Genomic DNA, 27,383 nt, shown 5'->3' on the forward strand with positions numbered 1-27,383 from the left:
TGTATTCTTCTTAACCTTCATAGTTTAAAGACTGTTGTTTCAACTGAAATTTGGAAAACCTACATTCAAGATTCTAACTTAACATATAGAAGAAAATTTATATTCCCTATTTATTTACCTAATGTCCAGGAATCATCACCCATGATATAAATCACTTGAATCCCCTAGCAGCTTCTTTTGCAGCATGCCTAAGCTTATTATTAATTTACTCTGTTCTTCCTAGGTGCAGAGTGAAGGAGAAGATCAAGTCATATATCACATAAACAATTAAAAACTATCCTTTGGCTGTAAGCTTTTTGAAATGATGAAGTGCTAGTACAGAGTGAGCTGTCCTTGAATTACTTTCATTGGTAAGTATTAGACAGTATGATGAATTTTTTACAAGCAAGACATTTGGAATGGTATCTTCAAAGCTGTGTCAGCTGCCTATTTATCTTTATTATGGCCTAGAAACTGATAGCAAAAATACAATGTTAGTACATGTATTACATTAACAACAATTATGGGCATCATTTTTTTCTCTTAAAGATGAATGAGGTAAAAGTTGGACTTTCATAACAATGCCATTGCTTCCCCCTTCGTGTTAAAAGTAATTCCAGTATAAATATGTTACAGTGTTAAAAATCAGATTATAATATATTTTTAAGATTTATTTATTTATTTATTTGTGACAGACAGACAGAGAGAGGCAAAGACATAGGCAGAGGGAGAAGAAGGCTCCCTACTGGGAGCCCGATGGGGGACTCAATCCCAGGACCCCGGGATCACACCCTGAGCCAAAGGCAGATGTTCAACCACTGAACCACCCAGGCGTCCCTCAAATTATATTTTATGCTCAAAAGTGATTCCTTATAGGATTAAATGCAATTTTGTAACTTGCATTATGAAGAACAGTTGACTCCCTAAGTATTTTACAACACAGACATACTTAATATTTTATATAAAAAATACATTGATATACTTTCTTTGAATGAAATAATTGTCATTAGTGCAATGACACAGTGTATCTCTAGTATCCACATAAAAATAGATTTTCTATTTTACATCATTTTTCTAAATAATTATAATTTAGAGTACACATATATACTAATATAATTAAAACTTTTTTTTTTAAAGATTTTATTTGAGAGAGAGAGCACACATCTGTGAGAAAGAGAGTACAAAGGGAGAGGGAGAAGCAGACTCCCTGCTGAGCAGAGAGCCAGAGGTAGTAGGTTGTTCCCAGGACCCTGAGATCTTGACCTGAGCCAAAGACAGACACTTAATCAAATGAGCCACCCAGGCATCCTTAATACAAGTAAAACTTATTGTCACTTGAAAAAATCATATTTTAAACCAAAACTAACTAGTAATTTAACAAATCATGAGATAACCATTATGCATTTGTAAGATAATCAAATGGATTGTTCAAACTGGAAGGAAGAAGACCCAGCTCAAACCCACATAGAGTATATTATAAAACAATTCAGCATAAAAATTCACCTAGTTTATTTTTTAAACATATAACTATAGTACTAAGAAGCTACATGAGTTACCACAAATCTCAAAGTTAGTAAGTATTAAAACTGAATCCAAAGGGGGCTCTTACAATTCTAATTTATAACTCCTCATAAGAAATCACTCTTCTTTCCAGACCATACTTCTCTGATGGATCCTACTTACATTATGGCTCTAAGTAAGCTTTGAAGATATATATTTTCATCGATACTTACCATTGTTAATATCAAATATTTAAAGATTAACAAGATATAATGTGCAATTGCTCAAAATATTTTAAAATATAACAAAATTATTTTTGAGTGGCAATCTTTCTATTTAGATGAATATACCAGATAGCTACATGTACAGAGACATACACACATATATATATGTACAAACACAGTCTGCAAAATTCACTTATAAATGATCTCCACTCTGATGAGACACTATTTTTGACAAAATTATGTCCATATAAAAATAACTTAGAGGCAGTTACCCAAATTTGGAACCATCTGTGTCCACTGTGTACAAAATGAAATTGAAGATTTGAACTACAAGTAAAATAAACAAAGAGACATGGCTTTTCATATATGAGTCTATACACCAAGAGACTATTTGATATTTAAGGGACACTAATGGCTAGGGGCTTATAATAATTGTCGGATTACATTTTATATTTGTACTTCATACACATTATTTCTTTGTTTTGATTTGCTCATCTAATTTTTCTAAAGTAATATGACATTGTTAGCCTAGCAGAAGTATATTTCAAAGGTCAAACTATAAGCAAGCCTAATTTTAACAAGGGTATCCTCTAATGGCATAGATTTTAATGTACTGTGTTCAAATCACCCCACCCTAGACTCATTTTTCTCAAAACTTCTTTGCTCACTTAACTTTTGCTTATCTCTTTGAAGCTCATTACCTTAAATTTGTGGAACCTGTATTACTATCTCTAAAGCCATATCTAACACTTACAAGCTGAAGGACTTCAAATAATTGCCTAACTTCTTTGAAAAAACAAAATGCATAATAAATCAAAGCTGTATCATTAGAATTAGATGTGTTTGGTAGAAAAGACATGTAAAATAAGCTGTATCTATATTAAATGTTTGTTAAATATTAGATAAATCAATATCAAAATTGATGCTAAATAAAATATATTACATGTCCCATGTATGATATTCCTATTCTTAACCAACTAGAATTCATTCTATCAAATTTTAACAATGGAAAAATACTATAGTCCCTCCTTATACCTGGGGGATACCTTCCAAGACCCCCTAGTAGATGCCTAAAATTGCAGGTAGTATTAACCCTATATATTATAGTTTTTTCCTGTACATATATTCCTATGATAAAGTTAACTTATAAATTAGGCACAGTCGAGATGAACAACGATAACTAGTAATAAAATAGAACAATTATAACAATACACTGTAATAAAAGTCATGTGAATATAGTCTCTCTCTCTCTCAAAATATGTTATGGTCTTACACTCATCCTTCTTGTGATGATGTGAATTTATAAAATGCCTATATAATGAGGAGAAATGAGGGGACTGATGTAGGCACTGTGATGTTGCATTAGGTTACAATTGACCTTCTGACAATAAGTCAGAAGGATTATCTGCTTCGAACTGTGGTTGATGGCAGGTCACTGAACATACAGAAGGCAAGACTGTGGATAAGAAAGGACTACTATATTTATGATTTATATAACTACATTTCAAGAAAAGTAACTAGCAATAAAATACAGACATATTGCTTTAGACAATGAGAGCACTGAGTCTATTGATTATGAATTCATTCCAATTATGGAGTAAAATTAAAATCACAATATTCTCTCAAAATTTTTGCTTAAAGTCACAATTTCTTGATTTGACAAAAAGATACAAGAAATTTCATTGATTTTTAAAAGGGGATTATTTTAAAGTCATCTTTATAGTTTAAGAAAAAATATTTTATTCTCAACTGGAAGGCAACATCAAGTTATCTTAACTTTATGAAAAAGCTCTATTTTGACAAGAATAGAATTTGTGAAGATAAGTAAAATTCATATTTAGAGTTCACAGCCTTAGATGCTTCTAAGCCTTTTCTTGGCAAATGAAAAAAAAAAAAACAAAAAACAAAAAACAGCCAAATTCTATAATCAGTTACTGTACTGTATCTTCAGGGATATTTTATTGGAAATTATCAAGAATGTCTAGTTTACCACTCAGGTACCATGAAAAGTACTTAAGGTACTTAAGGTCCTTATATGGGTGACTTCCTAAATGTCATTTTCCATATCTCTATATAACAAGCCCTAGGAGTTGTTCAAGATATAACTGTGTCAAACTACACCAACTCCAAGACAGTTATTTCTTTTAAGATTTATTTATTTTTTTTGAGAGAGAGAAAGAGAGAATGAGGTGGGTGAGGGAGAGAGAGAGAGACAGAGACAGAGAGAAACTCAAGCAGACTTCTTGCTGAGCATGGGGCTCAACCCCACAACCCTGAGATCACAACCCAAGCCAAAACCAAGAGTCTAACGCTCAATCAACTGCCCTACCCAGGTGCCCTAAGACAGTTACTCTTACTCTATACTGTTTCCAAACATTTTATTCATGTCTGTGTTATAACATTTGCCATATTAATTATAAGTTTTAATTTATTTGCCCTTGATCCACTTCATATTGGAAACATTGTTAAAATGTTTATATATCTAGCATTTAAGAGAGTGTTTATAATACATGGATATTTCAAAAATGTTTTGATAAATGATAAAGTGAAGGGAGATAATGTTATATGAAGAAGGGACTGGAGGAAAGAAGGGGTTAAGAAAATCAAGTTGAAGGAAGCAAGAAGAGGAAGGAAAGAAGAAAGGGTAAGACAGATGCTAATAGTTGACACAACTGTGTCACTGCCCCTCCAAGGTTGGCTTTTATTTGCTGCTTTTTAATGTTATCCTTTTCTGTTTATACAAGTATTGCTAACAATAGTAATTTCATTAGCATATGACTTTTATGAAAATTATTATCATCAATAATGACATTGTTTCTGAATTAACCAGACAGGTTTATAGTGTTGATAACCAGCCCCTCCCAACCACCAGAGCCTCTTCTAAAACAGTTTTTGAAAAAAAAGTTATCACAGTTTAGCAAATAATAATTTTAATCTCTTAAACATAGTCATGAAAGGAGGATTCATTTCTGTTTCTAGTTTTTGTGTAGAAAGCTGAAAAAATGTTTATTCTTCTTTAAAAATACTTTTAAAAGGTTTTATTTATCAGAGAGAAAAGAGAGAGCACATAAGCAGGAGGGGAGGGGCAGAGGGGGAGGGAGAGAGACAAGCAGACTCCCTGCTGAGTGGGAGCCCACTGCAGGTAGATCCCAGGACCCTGAGACCATGACCTGAGCCAAAGTCAGATGCTCAGCCAACTAAGCCACTCAGGAGCCCCACTTTTTTTCTTTTTGAATATTTTATGTTTTAGAAAAGGGGGGAAGGGGAAGGGCAGAGGGAGAGGTAGAGACAGAATCTCAAGCAGACTCTATGCTGACCACAGGCTCTGATGAGGGGTTTAATCTCACTACTCTGAGAATAAGACCTGAGCCAAAATCAAGAGTCTCAGGCTTAATCAACTAAGCCACCCAGGCGCCTCCAAAATGTTTATTCTTAAACATGAAAAAAATCCATATAAACTACTAAATCATAACCACCTTGAACCCATCAAAGAGACAAGATTCTAGGCCAATGAGGTAACTACAATCTGAAGAAGGCAGTCCTCTACTGAGGAAAGACAAGACATGATGATTATCTCACCTGTGGTACAAAATAGAATGAAGAGACAGATGCACAGTTTTGTAGGTGGGAGAAAATAGCCTAAAATTTTAATAACTATCAAAATACCAACTGTAGACTTGTTTGATACTACGGCAACCCTGGGATTTTCATATAAAAAAGAGAAACTTCACATTCACACACGGGTTCTTTTCTTGCACTTCCATTTGCTGCTTGAGAACAAATGATGACAGGACAGGAAAGTAGAGAAATTCCCTTGTTGGTTATGCAGACATATGGAAAATGTGAGCAGTCAAGTTTCCAGCAGGATTTCTTTAGGCATTGACAAGTTAATTACAGAATTTATGTGACCAAACAAATGAACATAGGGAATTTAAATAGTATTGAAAAACAAGGGTAAATCTGGAGATTTAATCTACAGAAGTAAACATAGTGTGTGATTGTCAGAATGGTAGACATATCACTCCACATAATTAAATAGGGACTTCAGAAATAGACTCACACTTACATGGGCAATTAATTTCTGACAAAGATGTCAAGGCAACTCAATGCACAAAGAATCATCTTTTTTTAAAAAATGGCATAGAAAAAATTTCATGGTCCTAGGCAAAAAAAAAAAAAAAAAAAAGACTCCTGACTCATACTTTCAATCTATAAAAAACTAAACTTGAGTGGATCATAGATTAAATGCAAAATCCAAGAATACTGAACTTCTATAACTAAAACATTAAAATGTTTTAAAGGATAAAGTTAAAAAAATCCTCAACCATGCTGAGTGCTGGAAAGGATGTAAAGTAACTAAAACTCTTGTATGTTGCTCATGTGAATGCAAGCTGACAGACACTTTGGAAAATAGTTGAGAATTTTCATATATTCTGCAATCTACTCCTAGATCCTTAGTCAAGAAAAATAAAATACACACATGCAAACACACAGACACACAAACCTAAAGATAAATTTTTATGGTGGCTTTACTCATAATTTTCAAAAACTAGAAATTAAAAAAAATATTTCAAATGGTGAATGGATAAGCAAATTGTGGTACATACACACAGCAAAATACTACTGAGTAATAAAAAGGAGAGAACTATTTCCATATCTAATGGTGTGAAACAATCCTTATTAAAAGTAAAAAAAGCCAAATACAAAATCTTAGATAATATGATTCTACTTTTATGCACTTTTAACTTTTTTAAAGATTTTATTTATTTATTCATGAGACACACACACACACACAGAGAGAGAGAGAGGGGGGGGGGGGGCAGAGACACAGGCAGAGGGATAAGCAGGCTCCATGCAGGGAGCCCAATGTGGGACTCGATTCTGGATCCTGGGATCATGCCCTGAGCCAAAGACAGAGCTTAACCACTGAGCAACCCAGGAGTCCCTTTTATGTACTTTTTAAAAAGGGAATAACTAGAGTGACAGAAAATAAATCAATGCCTGTCAAGGGCTAGAGATGCAGGCACAAGGGAGCCTCAAGAGCTGTTGGAAATACACTGTGCCTCAGTTGTAGTAGTGGTTACAGAACAATTGTACTTACCAAAATATATAAGAGGTACTCTTCAAAAGGGTAAATTTTATAACATGTAACTTATAGCAATTACTCCTCAATAAACATGATTTACATGTAAAAAGCCAAAATTATGCCATGAATTATGTTTCCCAATATATAGTCAACACAGAACTACTAGTTTCTTCTCCTGACTTAACCACATTTAGCTTTCAGCATAGAAAACATTTTTTAAAGTATGATTTGTGTAATTTGAATACATAAAAATTATAAATGTGTTTTATAATATAGATAAAATTATTTGAAATATTTTAAATAGACAAAAAAATTGAGTCTCAGCTCTGGGAAAGGAAGGAAAGCCCAAGAGCGAACTGATTCAACTGAAATTGGTAGTTGGCTCAGACCTACTTCTATTTGCTTTTGTTGTAAGTGCCCTCTGCTGGTCCTAAGAAAAACAAATTCCTGAGCATACAGAGAAAATGCTCACTGGAGAGAGGAGTCAGGTCTTGTCTTCTGGGTGAAATAATTTGATACCCATGTAATCAAGAGCAGTGTACTATCAAGCTCTGAATTGGTAACTTTTATCTTAGAAGACAAGGCACAGTTACCCTCAGAGATCCATAGTACCAGACAAAGAACTGAGACTCAATTTATATGGTAACCTGGTGCTCACTCAATGATCTCACGTACGTTTTTTTTTTTTTTTTTTTTTTATGATAGTCACACAGAGAGAGCGAGAGAGGCAGAGACACAGGCAGAGGGAGAAGCAGGCTCCATGCACCGGGAGCCCGATGTGGGATTCGATCCCGGATCTCCAGGATCGCGCCCTGGGCCAAAGGCAGGCGCTAAACTGCTGCGCCACCCAGGGAACCCTCACGTACGTTTTTTAAAGAGTTTATTTATTTATTCATGAGAGAGAGAGAGAAAGAGGCAGAGACACAGGAAGAGGGAGAAGCAGACTCCATGCAGCAGACTGATGCAGGACTCGATCCCGGGTCTCCAGGATCAGGCCCTGGGCTGAAGGCAGGCGCTAAACCGCTGAGCCACCCAGGCTGCCCTGATCTCACATATTTTACTTCTAGTGTTGGCACATCAAGTGTATAAACCTTTGTCAGTCCTTTCTAAAATATCTTCACAAGTAATACATTTTGTGAGCTTTGTTAGAGCCTCAACATAGAGCAATGATAGCTATATGCAATAGAAATATAGAATTAAATAGATTTTATAGTAATAATTATTTTGTACCAACTTCAGATATGCCCAGTATTATCCTAAAGATGATGAATCAACTTGGATTTCAATCCAAGAGAAGATAACAATTATGAATTATATCTGATTTTCAAACTAATTTGACATTTTAGAAAATCTAAAATTAGTATTAGTACACTTCTTTACTATATGCAACAGTAAAAAAAAAAAAAAAAAAAAAACAATTTAAAAGAAGCAGAAAAGGCAAATCCTAAGTGCTTTTCTGCTGAGGATCTTTAAATCCTTTTCCTGAAGTCAATCTCTAATCCCTCTCCTCTCTCTCAGTCTCTGTCTCACACATGCATACAGTCATTCAAAACTCAGTTTAATCAATTTGAAATACAGTGACAATTATAAAATTTTGAGGATTTATCACAAATGTCATTAAATTAAGAGATTTGGGGATTGATCTCATCACTGGATATATACCGAAATATATCTTTAAGTAGCTGCAAAGGGAGGATTGAGATCACACAATATACTGGGAATTCTTATCTAGATAACACAGTTAAAAAGTAGCTTACAGGATACTGAACACATACCACCCCAATTATTGGCTGGTAATGAACCACAGCTTTGCAAAGCAGTAAACACATTCTTTCCAGGACGGCAATGACTCATTACTCGAAGAAATGATTAATTTCCTTCAGAGTTCAAGCCCTACACTATTATCTGCTTTGCCTATATTTAAAGCTGGCTTGAGTTAGGGGCAACAGAATATCTACATCTGAGAACAGATTAGTTAAACTAGTGTCTAATTCCATTCGCATGCTATCCTCAGTCTCACGTCCTCATAAATCAGTCAGAGAGAGAACATAGGCGCAATAGCCCCGGGTGACTTGATTATATTACTCCTGGAGAGCATGCATTTGTTTCTCCTCATTTCCTGATCTTGAAACAACAGACACAATGGCATTGGTAGAGTACTGAGGGGTTAAATGGCCAATTAGTCAAGCAGAAAATTAAGTCTACTGGGATGACAATTTCAAAAAATAATTTTGAAAACAGATCTTAAATAAGATTATGAACAATCACTTCTGTATACTTTCCAATGTTTGACATAATTTAGCCTACACAGTACAAGAAAACAAGGCTCCCTTTTATTACTGCTGCCTATGTCATTACTGTTATTGTAATATCACTTCATTATAGTTAATAATAGCAACTTCTATTGTACTTGTACTATATGGACACTACTAAAACAATGTCTTTAATGATCACTACCATCCCATCTTTTCTTTTTTTTTTTTTTTAACTGAAGAGACTTATACACCAGGTAGTTTATATAAATTGTCAACCATGTACAACTAGTGAGGTACAAAGACAATGCTCAGATCCCAATTACTCTTACTTCAAAGTCTTCTCTGTGAGTACCACTGCTTTGCTCTTTTTTTTTTTTTTTTTTAATTTATGCAGAGGTTGTTTTCCATTGTTCCGCACTGTTTTCATCCCTGTGGATAGAATATAGGTAGTCTTATTTTTTTTTTATAGGTAGTCTTAAACCATGACGTCTCCAAGATTAAAATTGAATGGAAAATTTAATAGATTAAATATTAAATTCAGGAAGTAAACCAATCATTTGGTGCTTCAGATGGTTTGCATATTTTAGACATATGTTGGAAACTATATTTTGCAATATTACCTGCCTCCTGTTTCTTTGATTCTTTTGACTCACATATAAAATTTATACAGAAATGTTTAATTAGTTTTAGCTTGATCAGCAGATAAGTGTTATTTCCCACAGGCAACCAAGTAAATGGTAAGTATTATTGAGACGGTAGAGAAAAAAGGCACATAAGGAAAAATACTACAAAAAAATTCTATCAGAATTTACTGTAGCTTCCTCTTTAAAGTGTTTTGAGTTACTTATGCATTGCTGAAAACCTCAGCCATGATCCAACAGAGGAGGAAAGCCTTTGCCTCACACAGCAGGAAAACATTTAAGAACTGTATTTTTGAGGAGAAATACATAAGAGAAAATGAATTTAGATTCATCATATACTTTCTAGTTTTGAAAAATTAGATTTTTTGCAAATTAAAATGCTCTGAGGATAAACATTTAGTTTCTTTTTTCCCAAGTTAGTTAAATCTTTAAACTCATAATTAAGAACAATTGGTAATTGTGAGGAAAATATTTTAATACACAAAAGTAAGCTTAAGTCAATCATGAATTCCTGCCAAATGTTTATGTGGGAATATTATGTATAGATGCAGGGTTTTTAGATTCAAATTTTCTTTTAATATTTGTTAATTCAAAATTCAGCTTTTCTATTTCATTTTTGAAGTCTATTTTATCAATTTACCCCAAATCATATCAGTCCACACATGGAAACTTTATCTTAAAAGGTAGAAACTTTTTGTATCTCCCACTGGACTGTATGACTTTTGTGGGCAAATACTATGTATTACTTTGTATCCCCAGTATTCATACATTGGAGTATGGTAGGCACTTAATACATATCATATTGAAACTAATTCCATGAAAAGATACCCGTTATTCAATCTTAGATTATATTGCCTCTAACATGACATTCCAAATTGCATCACTATTTTCTCCTTCTAGTAAAGTAACTATTATTTTTATAAACTTTACTTTCTTATTTATTATTTTAATTGAGGTATAATTGACATACATTATATTACTTTCAGGTATATAACATAATGAATCAATATTTATATATTTTATGAAATGACCCCCATAGTAAGTCTAGTTAACATCTCTAATCATATACAGTTACATAACTTTTTTCTTATAAGAAGAACTTTTAAGATCTAATCTCTTAGAAATTTGCAAATAAGCAATCAGTGTTATTAACTATAGACACCATGTCATAAATTATATACTTATTAATTTTATAAGTAGAAGTTTATACTTTTTGACCCCCTTTATTTATAATGAAGCTAAAAAGTTACTTTAACAAAGGTATCTCCAATGCTTCTCAACACTGTGCAACAGTAATTCATGCTATCAATTATTTATTCAGGGTATATCAAATATCTGTTCAACCTTTTATTTTTTTTTATTTATTTTTTTTTTGTTCAACCTTTTAATCTGTAATTTTTTTTTTTAGCTTTACTGGCCCCTTCTCCTTTTTCTTTCTTCACTCGTAAGCTTCATTATTCAAAAACTATATTAAAATAGGATTAAAATATACTTAAAAGCAAACGAATGCAAACATCTTATTTGCACATGGCTATCACCTCAAACTACTTTGCTTTCTTCTTCCTTTTGTATAATCTAACTCATGAGGATCATAGTCTGTAGCTAGGGCCTTCATTTATTCTCTCTTTTCCTCTTTTTGTTTCCATTTCTCTTACTTCTTTTTACAGATACTATCTCAAAAGTCACCAATTAACTTCCCATATACTAAAGTCAATACCCCGATTGCTTGTCATCATTTTTAGAAGCCTTTTAGCATCTGCTAACTTATTATCCTCATTCACCTTAAAACAGTTTCCTCTACTGTCTTCTGTAGCAAGTAGTAACTGATATTGTTCCTTGTCTTCTGTTTGTTCCTTCTCTGCTTACTTGTCCACCTCTATCTCTCACTACACAAATGCAGTGATTCTCCCAAACTCCTTCAATCACTGTTTTCCTTCTCCCGTTTTTGTTTGCCACTGTAGAAAAAATTATCTTATTGTCAAATTCTTAAATTGTTAACACCATCTGGTTATAAAAGACTGTCAAATTTGTATTAATACTTTGAACATATAAGCCATTTTGAATATTTCTAACTGCCTCTAGGTACTGTCCACCAAAATATCTTACTAGCAAATAAAACCCAATATAGCTAACACTGAAGTAATCATTAATCTCTCCAATTTATCACATATCTACCTTTAAATTAGTAACACTGTCATTCACTCTAGCACAGATGTATAAAACAATGAATCATTTTCCATGCAAACCTAGTGGCTTTTATTTTATTTTATTTTATTTTTATTTTTTTTTTTACCTAGTGGCTTTTAAATCAATATATATGTATATACATATAATCTGAGAATTTGAGATATACAAGAAAAATAAATTCTACAATTGCATCACTAAAATTAGCACAATATTTTTTTCCATTAAAGTTTCCATTAAAGAATGCACAGTAGAAAATAATTGTACCACCTAAAATCATAGTACCCTTATCTGGGTATGGGGCATTTGTCTAACAAAAATATTTCTCTTTATCTTCCATGGAATGTGTGGCATTTGTGGACAGTATGGACGAGCAAGCATAAATCGGACTCCCATTTTGTACAATCTAAAGGTTCCAAATTATATCATCATAGAAGAAAAACAATATGTTTAGGGTCATTAAAAGGGAAGTAAAAAATGAGTGAATAAACACTGAATGACCAACGTTTTTCTTTTCTGAGGGTTTTTCCTGGACTGTAAGAATTGAGACCAGTATTTCCTCCACTAAGGAGTTTTCAGAAAACTAGTGAATGAAATGCCATTTATTTAAGCATATGAGTTCAATGGTTGTCATCTTCATATTAAATCAAATTCAAAAAGTATGTTGATTCTGCTGAAACAAATCTTCCAGCTGTTTTTTTTTTTTTTTTTCTTCCAGCTGGTTATAAAAAGACCCGAAGGAAGTGCTTCTTAATCTTGACTTAGTATCATCTTGGGAACTTAAAAAAAAATCTTAAAGCCCAGAAAAACTCTACAGACCAGCTATCTTGGAATCTCTGGGGGTGGAACTGAGCCAGTATTTTCACAGCTTCCCGGGTGACTCTATAGAGAGTTTGAGTCAAAAATCCATATTTCAGTAAAAGTAGTGTTACAGTTTATATGTTTTACACCTTCCTACTCCCCATAATGAGTAGAGATTTTTCTATTGTTGTTTTGTTTGTTTTTGTTTTATCCGGAATGGTGAGAAGCCACATTCTCACATATGTGACTCAAACACCAGAGTCTGAATGATTTTGTAGGGGTGATTTTGCTCCAGTAGTAGAGAACTTCTCAAGCTTGGCACTACTGACAACTAAAACTGTACACTTTTGGATGCTTATGTGACAATAAAAAATGTCTCCAGACATTGACAAGTGTCCCCCACGCAGCAAAATCACTTCCAGGTGACAACCACTAATACAGAACCATAGAAGAAAATGTTTGAAACAAACAAAAAAATAAAAAAAAAAAAAAAGAGGAATTGTGCTGGAATGAGAAAAAGTGGCTAGATTATTTTTTGCTACTGGGTAGAAATGGGGAAATTCTGATTCAAAATAAGATTTTTATCCCATCTAAGATGTAAGTGATATTAAAATGTACCACTGAGTTAAAAGAAAAATTCTACCTATTAAACTATAATATAGTATCTATTATTATCTTGACATTGGGATAGTAAAACACAAGAAAATGTAGAGCTCAAAAATCAGCAAAATCCTGTACATTCAATATTTTATGTACCAAAATTTGCAAGGCTGTGGAGACCTTAAAATTTATCCATATCACACAGAGATAGAGATTTAATTATATATTTTTTAAATTATCACATTGTATAAATTGCTTCTAATTTACTTCCACGTAATATTATATTATGATCACTGTGCCATGTACATTAATCATTAATATATTAGAATGTCTTGGGATCCCTGGGTGACTCAGTGGTTTAGTGCCTGCCTTTGGCCCAGGGTGTGATCCTGGAGTCCAGGATTGAGCCCTGCATCCGGCTCCCTGCATGGAGCTTACTTTTCCCTCTGCCTGTGTCTCTGCCTCTCTCTCTGTGTGTCTCTCATGAATAAATAAATAAAATTATTAAAAAATATATTAGAATGTCTCAATATATTAAAATAAAAAAGCAAGTCTTTAGTATGTTCCCCATCATAAGGTCCTATTATAGGACTTTCTTAAAACCCTGACAAGTGTTACACTTCAGAGTTTAATTTATCACAACACTGGAGACTCAATTTTATAGTTCTTATAGCTAATAGAAGAAAAAATCCATATTTGAAATAACTTGCTGTTAACAAAAAATTAACAATTTGTATTAAATCCTCTTGTTAGTTCTGCTGTAGTAAAGAACTTTAGCAATGTCAGGATCTTGTATTCTCTAAATTCTCCACTCACCTCCTTCCACCACTGATGCATAAAGGATGGTCCAAACAAAAGCCTACTGTTGATTATGAGAATGCTTTATCCCAAAGCCTGAAATGGAAACGCCAAATGTGGTCAATTCTACATCTTACTTTGATGTCACAAGCATTCTATTAGGATTACATCTTAATTTGAGTTTTATAGCCTTATAATCAGAAGAAAAATGGGGAGAAAAATAATCTTAGAGAGAGAGCACCAAGATAAAATGAGTTTTTTTTCCTCAATTATGAGCACAGAATTGTCCAAAACTACCCACTTTATATGAGAAGGTCCTCCTTTTGTAGAGGAAGCTTTATTCTTAGTTTACCATGCTGAAAGGATGGGGAGAAGCATGGTAAAAAGGGCAATGTCAAGACAGTATGGACACAGGGTAATTTTATAAAAAGTATTCTTGAAGAGGTCACAAATTACAGAGTACAATACAGAAACACAAGATTTTAAACCTCTTTGATTATTAAAGTAGTATCTCTAGCTCTGTCAGTGATGCTCTAAGGTCCCGTTCTTTGAGTCCTAGGTACAGAATGAGGGAAGTGGAAGCCTGGAACATCCCCAGAAAGAAAGGGGGTGTCACTCTACCCAGAAACAAGAGTGAATGACTCCACACACCTGCTCCATGGACCCCTAATTCCTGAACCTCACTTTCTCTTCCTTCTTCCTGGGTTGCCTGGAGTAGAAGCTTTTTCACACTCTCAGAGCAAGGAGGTCAAGGAACTCTTCAAATCTCCACAAAATGTGGTAATTTTTTTCTCTCCTTGTAACTCTTAAAAAATGGTTTAGCATTTTCCTGAAGGAGAACTTTTTCATGTAAGTATATATAGGAAAAACTAGATGCTCTACTTACACATTTTAAAAATGGAAGCCATATCACTTTCAAATGATAAAGCATTAAATAGGATTTCTGAGATCAGAATTAAATTGAGAAAAGGATTCTCCACACTCTGTTTTGTAAAGAATTTGCTCATTTCACCCTACTCTGAAAGACAAGTTTTATATAAAGTTGCCATAATGATTCCAATATTTATCAGGATATTTTAAATTTCCACAAAATTTACACTACCCTGATTAATCATATTTGCTTCTGAAGATAGCATTAAGTAACAAAAAGCAATAATTAAGGCAGCACAAGGTTGTATAGACACATGCCCAGTGACCAGATTCAGGGAAAAGGGTCCTCGTTAAATTATTTAAGTGCAGACAAAAATTAAATTAATTTACTACTGTCCAATGTGCAAGTACCAGAGGAGTTGTTCTTTCTCTATTTCCTGATCTAGCTGCCATCATAAAAAAAGGTATAATATGAAATTTGCAATAAAATAGTACTCTTCTGCTCTACTATAAACCACTCAGTTGATATTTATATCGTACTTTAAACCTAAGAAGATAATGTGGATTCATCAGGGTATTACAGTTTTGCTTTCAAATTTGAAAATACACTTTTGAATTATATTATAGCTTCTATTTAGTTGGACTTCTTTATACTGTTAAAGTCAAATGGAATAGTGCTCACAAGCTGTCTTATTCTAATGAGTGCCCAGGGGTTGGGTGGTGGGGAGCTTGTTGAAAGGATTTTAGAATTATAAGTTCTTTAGGGCATGGATTTATCTGTATGCTAACCTTTCTGAGACACTATTTCCATTTACATCACTTTATGAATAATGAATAATAATGACAGTGCAAGTTCTATTAAAGATTTTAGTGCTTTGGTAGGTGAATCAAATTACTACTTATAAATTAAAATCACCATTCATACAAGCTGTAACATTCCATACTGGTGCTTCTCTAAAATGTATGAAAGTTTTCTTTCTCCTTGAAAACGTTTTTTCCTCAGAGATACTAGATAACAAAACAGAGGATTTAGAAGCCCATTAGAGTACTATTTTATTTGTTCATGCTGGAAAATGATGGAAAGATTTAGACATTAGAAAACATAAATTGCAATAGAATTATAGTAATTATCTACTTACTAATTTCTAGTACTATGTCTATTAATAACTCATAATTTCACTGTCTTAACTTTCCTTTGAAAGTCTTTTAAATTAAATAATTAAAAGTCATCTGGAGGGACATCTGCTTCCACTGTGACAGAACAACTGGCATTGGGCCAGCACCCCAAGCTAAGCAACTATAACACTGGACAAAATATCAGAGAAAATTGTTTTGAAGCTAGAACTATAAAGTCGTGATTCATAAGGGAAAGAAAGTTATGTGAAGAATCCCACTATCACCCATATTCTTAAACAGAAGATATTTTAGACCTTGAGTGAAAGGGCCCAAAGTTCAAACTTAACAGGGTGCTGCCAGTGAACAGAGGAGACAGCGTAGGGACCAGGGCATTTCTGTTCTTTACAGACAACAGAATGGGAGCTGTGAAGCAGGGGGAGGGGAAGTCTTAAAATTACTCTCTGGGAGTCTGTGGTGGAGGGCTGCTGAAGCTGACAGTGTGAGATGGTACTTACCAGAAAGAGGTTGCTCCAGAATGGAGAATAGAACAGAGACAGTGAGTTCAGATTTAAATTTAGGCTCCATTAGGGAGAATCAGTGAAGTGACCAAGGTTTTTCCCTCACCTCTTCAGCTTGGCAGGACTCAATGTCCAAACTTGGCCTCCCTACACTTATTTTCAGGGATTGCATTCACCCGGCCCAGGCCCTTCATATGATCCCAATGAAGGTAGTAAGCAGGATACAGCTAAAGTAAGGTGTAATGTGGGAATTCTAACCTTTCTTATCTTGGGAAAGAAGAAAGGTTTAAAATCCATGATGTAATGGAATCTTAAGAAACAAGCAAACAAAGAAGAAACAAGAAAAAGAAAAGTTAATTAAAGCCAAAATAAGTAGAAGGAAAGAACATTTTAAAAAGCCAAAATTTGGGACATCTGGGTGGGCTCAGTGGGTTAAGTGTCTGCCTTCAGCTCAGGTCATGATCCCAGAGTCCTGGAATGCAGCCCCAGGTTCTCCATTCACTGAGGTGAGAGGCTACTGCTTCCTCTCTGCCCCTCCCCTCACTGCTTGCACACACCCTCTCAAATAAGTAAACAAAATTTAAAAATAAATAAGTAGCAAAAATTAAAAAAATAAGTAGCAAAAGTTTAGTTCTTTATGGAAAAAAGAACTAAATGGAAAAAATTTCCATTTATGGAAAAATTCCATAAAATGGTTAAAACTGTATAAATATTAATCAAGGCAAAAGAGATACACACTCATGCATGTACACACAATATCAAGAATGAAAGAGGGATCATTATAACTCCTACAGACATTAAAAAACAGAAAGGAAATACTGTGATTAAAATCATGTTAAAATTTTTGCCAAAAAAAGAAATAATCAAGTCTTTAAAAAACACAACTGAAGCTTAATGAAGAAGACTCTGAATATTCCTATAGCCCAGCAAATATATGAAATCAAATATGTTTCTGTCATTTTATGAAAGACAGTATTACCAGGATACCAAAAAATGACAAAGATCTTACATGACAAAAGAATGTATTTTTTATGAATAGGGGCAACAAATTCTCAACAAGTATTATCAAAAATACTAACAGATCAAATCCAACAATATTTACAAACACATATTTTAGCTAGGATTATAACCCCAGTAAGTACAATTTAAAATGCTTGCAAATAAATAAATAAATAAATAAATAAATAAATAAATAAATAAATAAAATGCTTAATGTCAGGACACCTGGGTGGCTCAGTGGTTGAGCATCTACCTTCATCTCAGGTCATGATCCCAGAGTCCTGGATAGAGTCCCACATCGGGCTCCCTGCAGGAAGCCTGCTTCTCCCTCTGCCTATGTCTCTGCCTCTCTTTGTGTGTCTCTCGTGAATAAATAAATAAAATCTTTAAAAAGAATAATAAAAATAAAAAATAAAATGCTTACTATCATTTGTCATAAGACCAAAGGAAATTAAAACCACATTGAGATAATACTACATACTTACCAGTCTGACTACAATTAAAAATTAAAAGAATCACAGTGCCAAATATTGGCTAGGTTTTGGAAAACTATAACTTTCATATATTGTTGGTAGAACTCTAAAGCTAGTACAACTGTAGAAAACAGTTTGACACTTTAGTTAAATATACAGTTACCATATGATCCAACAATTGCACACCCCAGGCATTTACCAAAGAGAAATAAAAACAGATGTCCACAGGAAAACAACAACATACACACACAAAAAACACATTCAGACAAATTGTCATGACAACTCTAGTTATGATAGCCAAAACTGAAAACAGCCCAGTTATCCATCAACAGATGAATGGATAAACAAACTGGTACCCATACCATGGAACACTGCTCAACAATTTAAAAAATTAAATAAAAACCAGTAAATTGAAATAGGATGAATGGATTCCAAAGTCATTATGCTGAAAAAAGAACCCAAACACAAAACGTTTATGATTTCATTTAAAATGACAGTGACAGAAAACAGATCATTGTTTACTGTGATTGTATATAGTACAAGGGAAGGGGCTACATTTCAAAATGACATGAGGGGACTTTCTGGAATAATAGACATACTGTGTATCTGGATTTAATTAATGATTACTTAAATGTATATATTTTGATATTTACTAAACTGTGAAATTAATGTTTGCTTATTATATGGTGTGTATATAGTATACATGTATTGTTTATGTGTATTCAATATCAAGTATGTATGTATAGTTTGTTTATTATGCATAACACATAACTGTGTCTGTTGTATGTAAAAGTCATTGTATATCATATGCATTACCTCCACTCACAATCAAAACAAGACCTCAGGGCAATCACTTACATTTTTAACAAAATATTAACTTCATTATATACATGGTTGTTAGCCAGAATATTATCTTTCATTTCAATCAACAACATGGTATATTATATAAGGCCCAACTAATGATCTGAACTTTACAAATTCTGACACTTATAATTAATTTCCAAAGACTTGGTTGACATAACCTACTCCATAAGTAATGTATAATGCTGCACAGTATAATGAATGTGGTACATGCCCAACTTCCACAAAGTAACATGTCATCAACTTATAAAAATTCTTTTATAAATTTAAAGTAGGAACTCAACTATTACAAAAATGCAATGTAAGCAGGCTTCATTATGCATAATCTCACTTGATCTCATAGTAGGCAATAAGGGATAATATTACATTTTAGAGACAAAGGTATATTCTGCTGCTTAATATATTTTCATTAAAAATGTAATTTGCTCTCCATTAGAGTTGAAAATAAGCACACAAATGTCCTTTAATTTACTCTGCACAACTACAAAAATGTTTGCTAATTGCATCCAAGGTTTTAATCTTTTATTTTAATTTAGGCATCGAAACAAAAAATTAACTTAAGACTTTCTAGAAAAGTGTATTAGATTGTGAAATATAGATAAGCAATAGTTACACATGAGATTTTTACATGGAACCATTTTCCTGAGCAATTAATAACAATGCACACAGAAAGAGGAAAGTAGCCCCTCTTAAAAACGTTTTACTCAACACAGACATTTTATTCTTTTTCCTAATTCCAACAGAACTCATTTTATTTAAACTTGTTACACTTCCAGATATCTTCAAGCAACAAACACCCAAGACTCTGATCTGGAGTTGATGAATTCCTAAATCTGACACAGCTTCTGAACTAATCTAAAGAAAAGAAATATATCAATTTGCTTGTAGAAAACCTAACCTTTACCTAAGAGGTTAATCAGAAAGAGAATGTGTATGAGGAGAAAGAAAACAATAAAAGTAAAATTGACAGCAAGGCCAGCAACCTACCAATTACTTGAGAACCAAAAATAATAATAATAGTAATAATAATAATAATAATAATAATAATGCATGTTCAGTTTAGTCATCAGAATAAGTTCACTATTATGATGTCTCTGCAAATGAAAGATCGCAAAGAAAGAGCAGATACTAATCCTCAAGTTCACTGTGAAAAGTTAAGAAGCAATCAGCTACTCTCTATTGTGTGTGTGTGTGTGTATGTGTGTAACCTGGTTTTTAAAAATTAATCCTACATTCTGAGTCATAGGACCATTATTGGTAGACATTTGTTTAAAATAACATACTCTGTAATTAAGGTTACATTTCTAATACATAAACAATGTAGGCTGTTTAATCAGTAATATTGTTGTTTATTATAGATTCAAAATAATTAAGGTTAAAAATCATGATAATACTTTTTTAATTTAATTATGTATTGGGCAATAAGGGAGGAGCTTTCAGATATATTATTTTATTTTGTCTTTAATATAATCATCTAGAGTGGGAGTTATCATCTAAATTTTCTTAATGAATAACTAATTTCTGCAAACCTGCTCCACCTATGAGTGGTAAAGCAGGATTCATAAGCTTACCTTTTCAATCATAACAACAATATTCTTTCCAATACTCTGGTATGTCTATTGGACAAAAAAAGCAAATGATTTTGAAACCAGATGAGTAAAGGAAAAACACAATTTTTCCTAATGTGTTAAATTATAGTGACAAACTCTTCAGGGGGCAATTTGGGCACAAATATCATTGTAAATTATTCAAACCTACATCACAAAGTTGGCTGATAACTCCTCAGGGAAAATCAAAGAAGTCAAAGAGTATTCAACATGTTTTACTTCAGGGCCAGAAAGTTCTTAATCTAAGGTAAACTTATTAAATTATCTGATCAGACAAGATACATAAATTAATAAAAAAATTCATTTCAATATATATTGAGTAATGTGTTACAATGTGAACAAATTTAACCCTATATTGAGCTAATCGCAAATAGCAGAACTGTGAACCAAAGATATGACATTTTTACATTTATATCTATTTTATTCAATATCACGCAGTCTGTTAGCAAACCTATCACTGAATACATGTGAAATATTAAATAAAAATCCTTACTGTGCAACATGCAGAATATATTTACATTATATATACAAAAATAACAATTTAAAGGGCATACAGATTAAAACTGTAGTAGTGATATATGATTTTTCCTTTGTCATTCTGATTATCTAATATTTTAATATCACTCGTTAAAAGCACACAGTGTATTTTATGACTTCTTGTAATGCAAAAGTTTGCAGGGTATCTAAGAACACAGGCAAATTTAATACTTTGAGAAAGGGAAAGGATACTTATTTCCTGGATTATTCAAATGGAACAATATGTAAATGCATTCAACTTGTATAGAAAGTTTGGGTGACTATTTTCAGGACTGGTGGGTCACTGGCTTATTCTCTCTACATAACTCTGACATTCACAATGCATGCTTCTAGAATACTATTTATGAAAATTAAGAATTTTTAACAAGCAATAATGCATTCTGAAAATGCTAAAATGTCAATTTCATCAGGATAAATACACAAAAGCTATGAATTTTCAAGTGTAACAGTTACTTCTCAATATCCAAGTCCTACTGAGAGATTGCATTCAAGATGCTGTGTTATTTAAGGGTTTGGGCACCTAGCAGCAAGAACAATTATTAATTACAGTCATACAGCAACTGAAAACCCTAAGGAAGATGTGATTGTAATCATGCCCCTTAGTGGAGTAGGGGGAGTTTCTGGCAGTATGAAAAGTTCAGTTATGCTATAAACCATCCAGTTTGAGGGAATGAGAATCCCTGGTCCTGGCCAGTTTACCAAGTCAACCCAAAGACAATTTCTGGGGTTATCCACCTCAAAATTCAGTTTGTAACCCCATTTTGCTTCTCCAAATCATGAGTCAGCAAAGTTTGACCCATGGGCCAAATCTAAAGATTAAGAATCTGGTTTTAGTATTTAAGATTAAATGTGGTAATGATCTCATTACCTTTGGAAAACTGGGCATCCACAGCCCATCAGACTATTCAACAAGCAGGTTAATTAAAATTACAACTCTAGAAGAGAATATACATATGAGATATTCCTTGTTAACTGAAATTATTTCTTTCATTTCTCAGATGATTCATTTTGGATCTTTCTAATAGTGCTATTTGGCTGGAAGTATCTGGAAAAAAAGAGCAAAAACTTTGAATCATTAGCAGTTTTATGAATGTGTATTCAGTACATGTGTATTCAACTACTGTGCCTAATCTTTTTAAACATCTGTTACCTGACAATGAGTTATTTAACTTAGTTTTCACTTCAATAAATATGCAATGAAGCCTTCTCATGAAAGCAAAATTTGCTGAGTAAAACAGTTCTTCTTCCATGCTTGCATATTCTTCTAGAATTGAGTTTTATCACAATCTTAAAAATAATCTAAGTGATACACATACACTCACAGAAAATATTCTGTGGGATATAAGCAAATACAGATAATCCAACTGTCATAAATGATTTCATACATAAGAGAAATGAAAGCAAGAATTTCATCTATCTTAAATTATATCAAAAAAGAGGACATTATTTATAAAAGATTTCTATATAAAATCATTTAATGAATTTTACTGTAAAATCTAGTACCGTATCCCTTTGCATGTATTACGGCCATGTGTGTTTTCCTGTGTTGGTATTTGCTATTATTACAGATGTCAAAAATAAAAGGGAAAAAGAATAAAATTAGAATTTTACAAAAAATGAATTTGAGGGGGACATGATGAAAAGTTAAACAGAAACTACCCATAGTTCTCATACACTTAACCTCCATTCTCAGTGTCCCTTATTTGTAGTATCTTCCATTTGTGTAATATATTTGTCATAACTGAAAAACTAATAGGTACATTACCATTAACTAAAGCTCATCATTAATGTTAGTGTCCACTCTTTGTTTTATATAAGATCTATGGGTTTTGGGGGACCTGCTTGACTTAGCCAGCCGGCTAAGCGTTTGCCTTCCGCTCAAGTCTGGATCCTGGGGTCCTAGGATCTAGCCCCATCAGGCTGCCTGCTCAGCAGGGAGTATGCTTCTCCTTCTCCCTCTGCCTGCCACTCTCCCTGCTTGTGCTCTCTTTCTGTCAAATAAATAATTAAAATATTTTTTAAAAAGATCTATAGGTTTTGTGAAATGTCTAATATCACATATCTACCACTGCAGTACCGGACAAGGTATTTTCATTGCTATAAAGTCTCCTGTGTTTCACATATTCATCCCATTCATTTAAGTAAACACCTGCATACAAACCCAAATGCATACCAAATTCTTCACTTGATTTATTGTTTGTGCTCTTTTTGGTTTAAGATTCAAATATTTCTAGGTTAGATGGTACTACTCAGAAAGAATCTTCATTATGGACATTCTACAACTGTAAGTATGAGTATGTTAATGAATAATATTTCTTTAACTCCAGAAAAGAGAGCCCATGATATGCCTCATTAAATGAATATTTCCTTCATTTTTTCAGAGTGATTTATTTTACAGTTCATCAAAAGTGCATACTTCCTAAAAATTAAAATTAAATTATAGCTATATACACTAAATGCGGTTTCAGATTATCTAGATAAACGTGTACAAATCAGAAATTGTTCTATTTATTATAAAGCTAATTGTGCTTTCCTGAAAGCAATTAAAAATAAAAACATCACAGCAAAACCTAAGTCAGAGTGCTTAACTCTAAACATGAGATAAACTCATTCAATTTTTTGAAATGCAGAGCCCTCTGTGTATTGGTGAATTTGTGTTTGTTCTCTCAATTTAGAGAATTGATTCACTTGCATTATCTCCTATTTCATGTAAATACTAGGTACATTCATTTCTCTTTAACACTTTGTTTTTCCCTTCCTAGGTGAGTCATTGATTATCTGAATTGTCTAAGAAGTCATAGGAATAAGAAAAAGAATTTAAAATAAGGAAACAGATATCAGAATCTGTTCTCTTTTGCTTTGTTTTCTCCATGCATGGCATTTTACTTACAAAGCAAAGAGATGTATAGGTGTGATGGAACTGCCAACTCTTAATGAGGAAATACCATCAGTACCCCTGAAAAGTTTCATAGAATACAAATAGCTTTTTAGACTTTAGGATTTTTGAAGAGATTGAGACTGAGATGGAGTTTTATTGAGTCTTTCTAGGTTCCTACTTATTTTATAATTTCTGAAGGTAGGACCTCCAAGATGAGACTGAAAGGATTATGCCTAAAACAAAGAGGAATTGAGACCTCTAGAGTTTTTCTGAAAGGGATGGACTGAAGTCCAGTAATGACTATGCCTGGAACTGATGGATGGAAATTCCAATCAAAGTGCCATTACTCTGTATTTCACAGAAAATCTGGATGATGTTTGAAACATGTCAATACCTCACAAAGAATAGAGAAGATGTTAAGAATCCTCTGTGTTCTTTTAACTTAGAAGTTTTATTAACCTCTACAAACAGACTAAATATCCTTCCAGAATATGATCTGAGGTATCCTGCTCTGGTAGAGATCATCAGTGCTAACTCTGTATACGGCTATTCTTCCTGTCTAGGCACATGGTATAATCACACTTCCTGACCCTTTTTGAAGTTAGATTGATATTACTAATTCTGGTCAATGAACTTAGTAGAAATAAATGTAACTTTCACTTCAGAATTAATGCATTTAATTGGTAGTGCAAGGCTAGTTCCTAGCACTCTCTTCTCTTGACATTGTGATCTCAAAGCGTATGTTGAGATGGATATGCCATACAATCAGAGTATCACTGAACCACTACAGAGAGGATAGCTTATATGTAACATTACCCTTTTTTTTTTTTTTTTTTAAGTGAGCTTATGCAGGGCATGGGCCTTGAACTCAACCCAGAGATCAAGACTGAGCTGAGATCAAGAGTTGGATGCTTGGCCAATTGAGCCACCCAGGTGTCCCACATCACCCAATTTTTAAAATAAATTTGGTTTTATTTGGAATGAGTTTTGTTTTTAGCTAGAAAGATTTATGTGTTGCTCATTAATGCAGCATAACCCAACTAATCCTGATGAGACACTAGTCTACCCACAACAATACCCACCTTTAAAATCAAATTGTTGGGGCGCCTAGGTGGCTCAGTTGGTTAAGCATGTCTGCCTTCAGCTTAGGCCATGACTCCAGGATCCTGGAGTCCAGTCCAGAGATAGACTCCCTGCCCAGTGGGGAATCTGCTTCTCCCTCTCCGTCTGCTCCCCACCCTGCTCATGCTCCAGAACACACGCTCTCTCTCCCCTCGAATAAATAAATAAAATTTAAAAAAATCAAATGATTTGTGTAAACACCTGATGCTTCTGTATGGCAGCAAGGTGGTGAGGACTTGGGGGGAGGCTAGTATATGTGTGGCTTGAATTTCACTGACTTTAAAGCCCTGGGGCTTGTGACGACTCTTACCTGAGTAAAATGGTAGAATCCAAAAACAAACAAACAAACAAACAAAAAATAAGAACTCTTTAAAATATAAGAATTATGAGAAATTTCAATACATTTTACTATTGTCAGTCAATGATGCCTAAAAAAAAAATAATGTTCCTTGCCATATTTTTAGGAAAAATAGAAATGATACAAAGAAAAACCTCCTATACCTGATGCTCTAAACAGCATATTTCTGGTCTTTACAGATGGCTGCATTAAATATTATGCAAAATAAGCAACCAATCAAGAAAAAGTATTATTTCTACAGAAATAACATTTGACATGTAATATAGTTTATGTAAAATCCTGTGTGCATTTGCATAAACAAGTAAATAATTTAAAAACAAGAGTAAAGAATGCTTTTGATTTAATGTTAAGTAAAAAAATCAGGTTATAAAAGCAAAACATATATATTTGCATATATTTAATACATGTATTTGGGGCAATGACTAGAAGATGTCATGTTAAATAAATATTAATATATTATAATATATAATATATATTATTCTGATAAGTGAGAGCATGTGAACATATATTATATAAAATTTTTGTTTATTTTAAAAAATATTTATCAAATAATAAAATACACTACAAAAATCACTGGAAATTGCTATGTAAAGCTTATATTATTTAAGACTCATGAATGATATTTAAGGACATAAGAGAGTACATATAAGGAATTATTATTCTTTAAAATGTTTACTTTTCTCTTTTGAAAAGTCTTTCTAGAATGCATTTTGATATCAAGGAATAAGTGAAATCATACAGTTACACATGAAGATTTTAAAATACAGTTTTAGCAGACTATTTGCTTCTTTTAATTCATTATTTAGAATCTGATTTGCTCATACACATACTGGGTATTTAATCACATCACTGTTAGAGTCGCTATGATTTGTAAGTTCCTTAACAGCAAATCTCTAATTTTAACATCTCCTACCATGTCCAACACAGAGTTTTGCAATAATATAACTTAATAAATCACGTCAGATCACTAAATTGATTGAATTTTATTTAATAAAGATCTTCCTCCAGCTTATATTAATAATCAGAAATTTGATTTCACATAGGTTTTTTTAAAAGTTTTGTACCAAACTTGAAGTTGGTATTAGAATACAGAAATATTCACTTAGGTTATATTTATATATATTAGGTTTTGTTTATGTATATTGATACAATTAAACCCTAAGCATATTCAAAGACATTTAATATGAGTACAATAGTAAATTCATTATAGAAAAGCAATTCATTATAAGACTATATTTAACTTGATTTAAACCTTTTCCACTATTTAAAATTTTCTTTAAAATAGTTATGTAAAACATATATCAAGTCGAACTTTAAACTAGTAATCTACTGTTTGCTGAACATAAATATATTCATATTCTATAAATATATTCATTTATCCATAAAAATAAATTATGGAAATTGCCTTTAAGAAAGCATACAGGAAATTGTAACAAGAGGAATATTCTACATGTTAGAAACATGTGTTAGAAACACAGAGAGAGACTGGCCTAAGATCTGGGATGAGATAAAAGCTGGAGGCAATTCACATTAAGCACCCATAAATCTTAGAATGAGGAGGAGTTACAAAAAGTACCAAAGATGAAAAGCTGCAGTTTGAGGAGCATATGATACAAGAAGTATTTCTGTAGACAAATAATAAGGGACTGCAATAAAACAGCAGGAGGATCAGGGAAAAATAATATCCAAGAAGTTAACATGTTCATATTTGTAAACCTGCTCCTCCCTGAAAAATCTCACTCTAAAACTCGTATAATTCATTTTCCACTTGAAAATTACACTACCCTTAGCTTTTATCTCAAGTTATGGCACTCATTGTTCCAGACATTCAGCCTAAGGATCTTAGTGGTATCTTTGATGTCTTTTTTTCTTTTCACCCTATTACCTATTCTTTCAGGAAAACTCATGGATTAATTTTCCAATTATATTTAGAATTTTGACTGTCAACTCTTTCACTGCCATGACCATGGTCTCAC

The 27,383-nt window shown here is 32.9% G+C and overlaps 1 protein-coding gene across 6 annotated transcripts in view; it reads right to left on the reverse strand.

The window, feature by feature from the left end:
• LOC144287938 (uncharacterized) overlaps positions 1 to 27,383 on the reverse strand; it is a 388,349-nt gene that overhangs the window by 160,127 nt on the left and 200,839 nt on the right. For 2 of the 6 annotated variants that reach the window (XR_013355788.1, XR_013355794.1), the window contains exons 6-7: positions 14,087 to 14,164; positions 9,374 to 9,473 (exon numbers count right to left, since the gene is read on the reverse strand). The exons of 3 other annotated variants lie outside the window; for them this stretch is intronic. The gene's annotated coding sequence lies outside the window, so the exon portion shown is untranslated. Of the gene's footprint in view, positions 1 to 9,373; positions 9,474 to 14,086; positions 14,165 to 21,631; positions 22,095 to 27,383 lie in introns of those variants that run through there. One more of the 6 variants, XR_013355790.1, reaches the window with a different exon arrangement.

Source organism: Canis aureus, chromosome 17, assembly GCF_053574225.1.
Source record: "Canis aureus isolate CA01 chromosome 17, VMU_Caureus_v.1.0, whole genome shotgun sequence".
Taxonomy (NCBI): domain Eukaryota; kingdom Metazoa; phylum Chordata; class Mammalia; order Carnivora; family Canidae; genus Canis; species Canis aureus.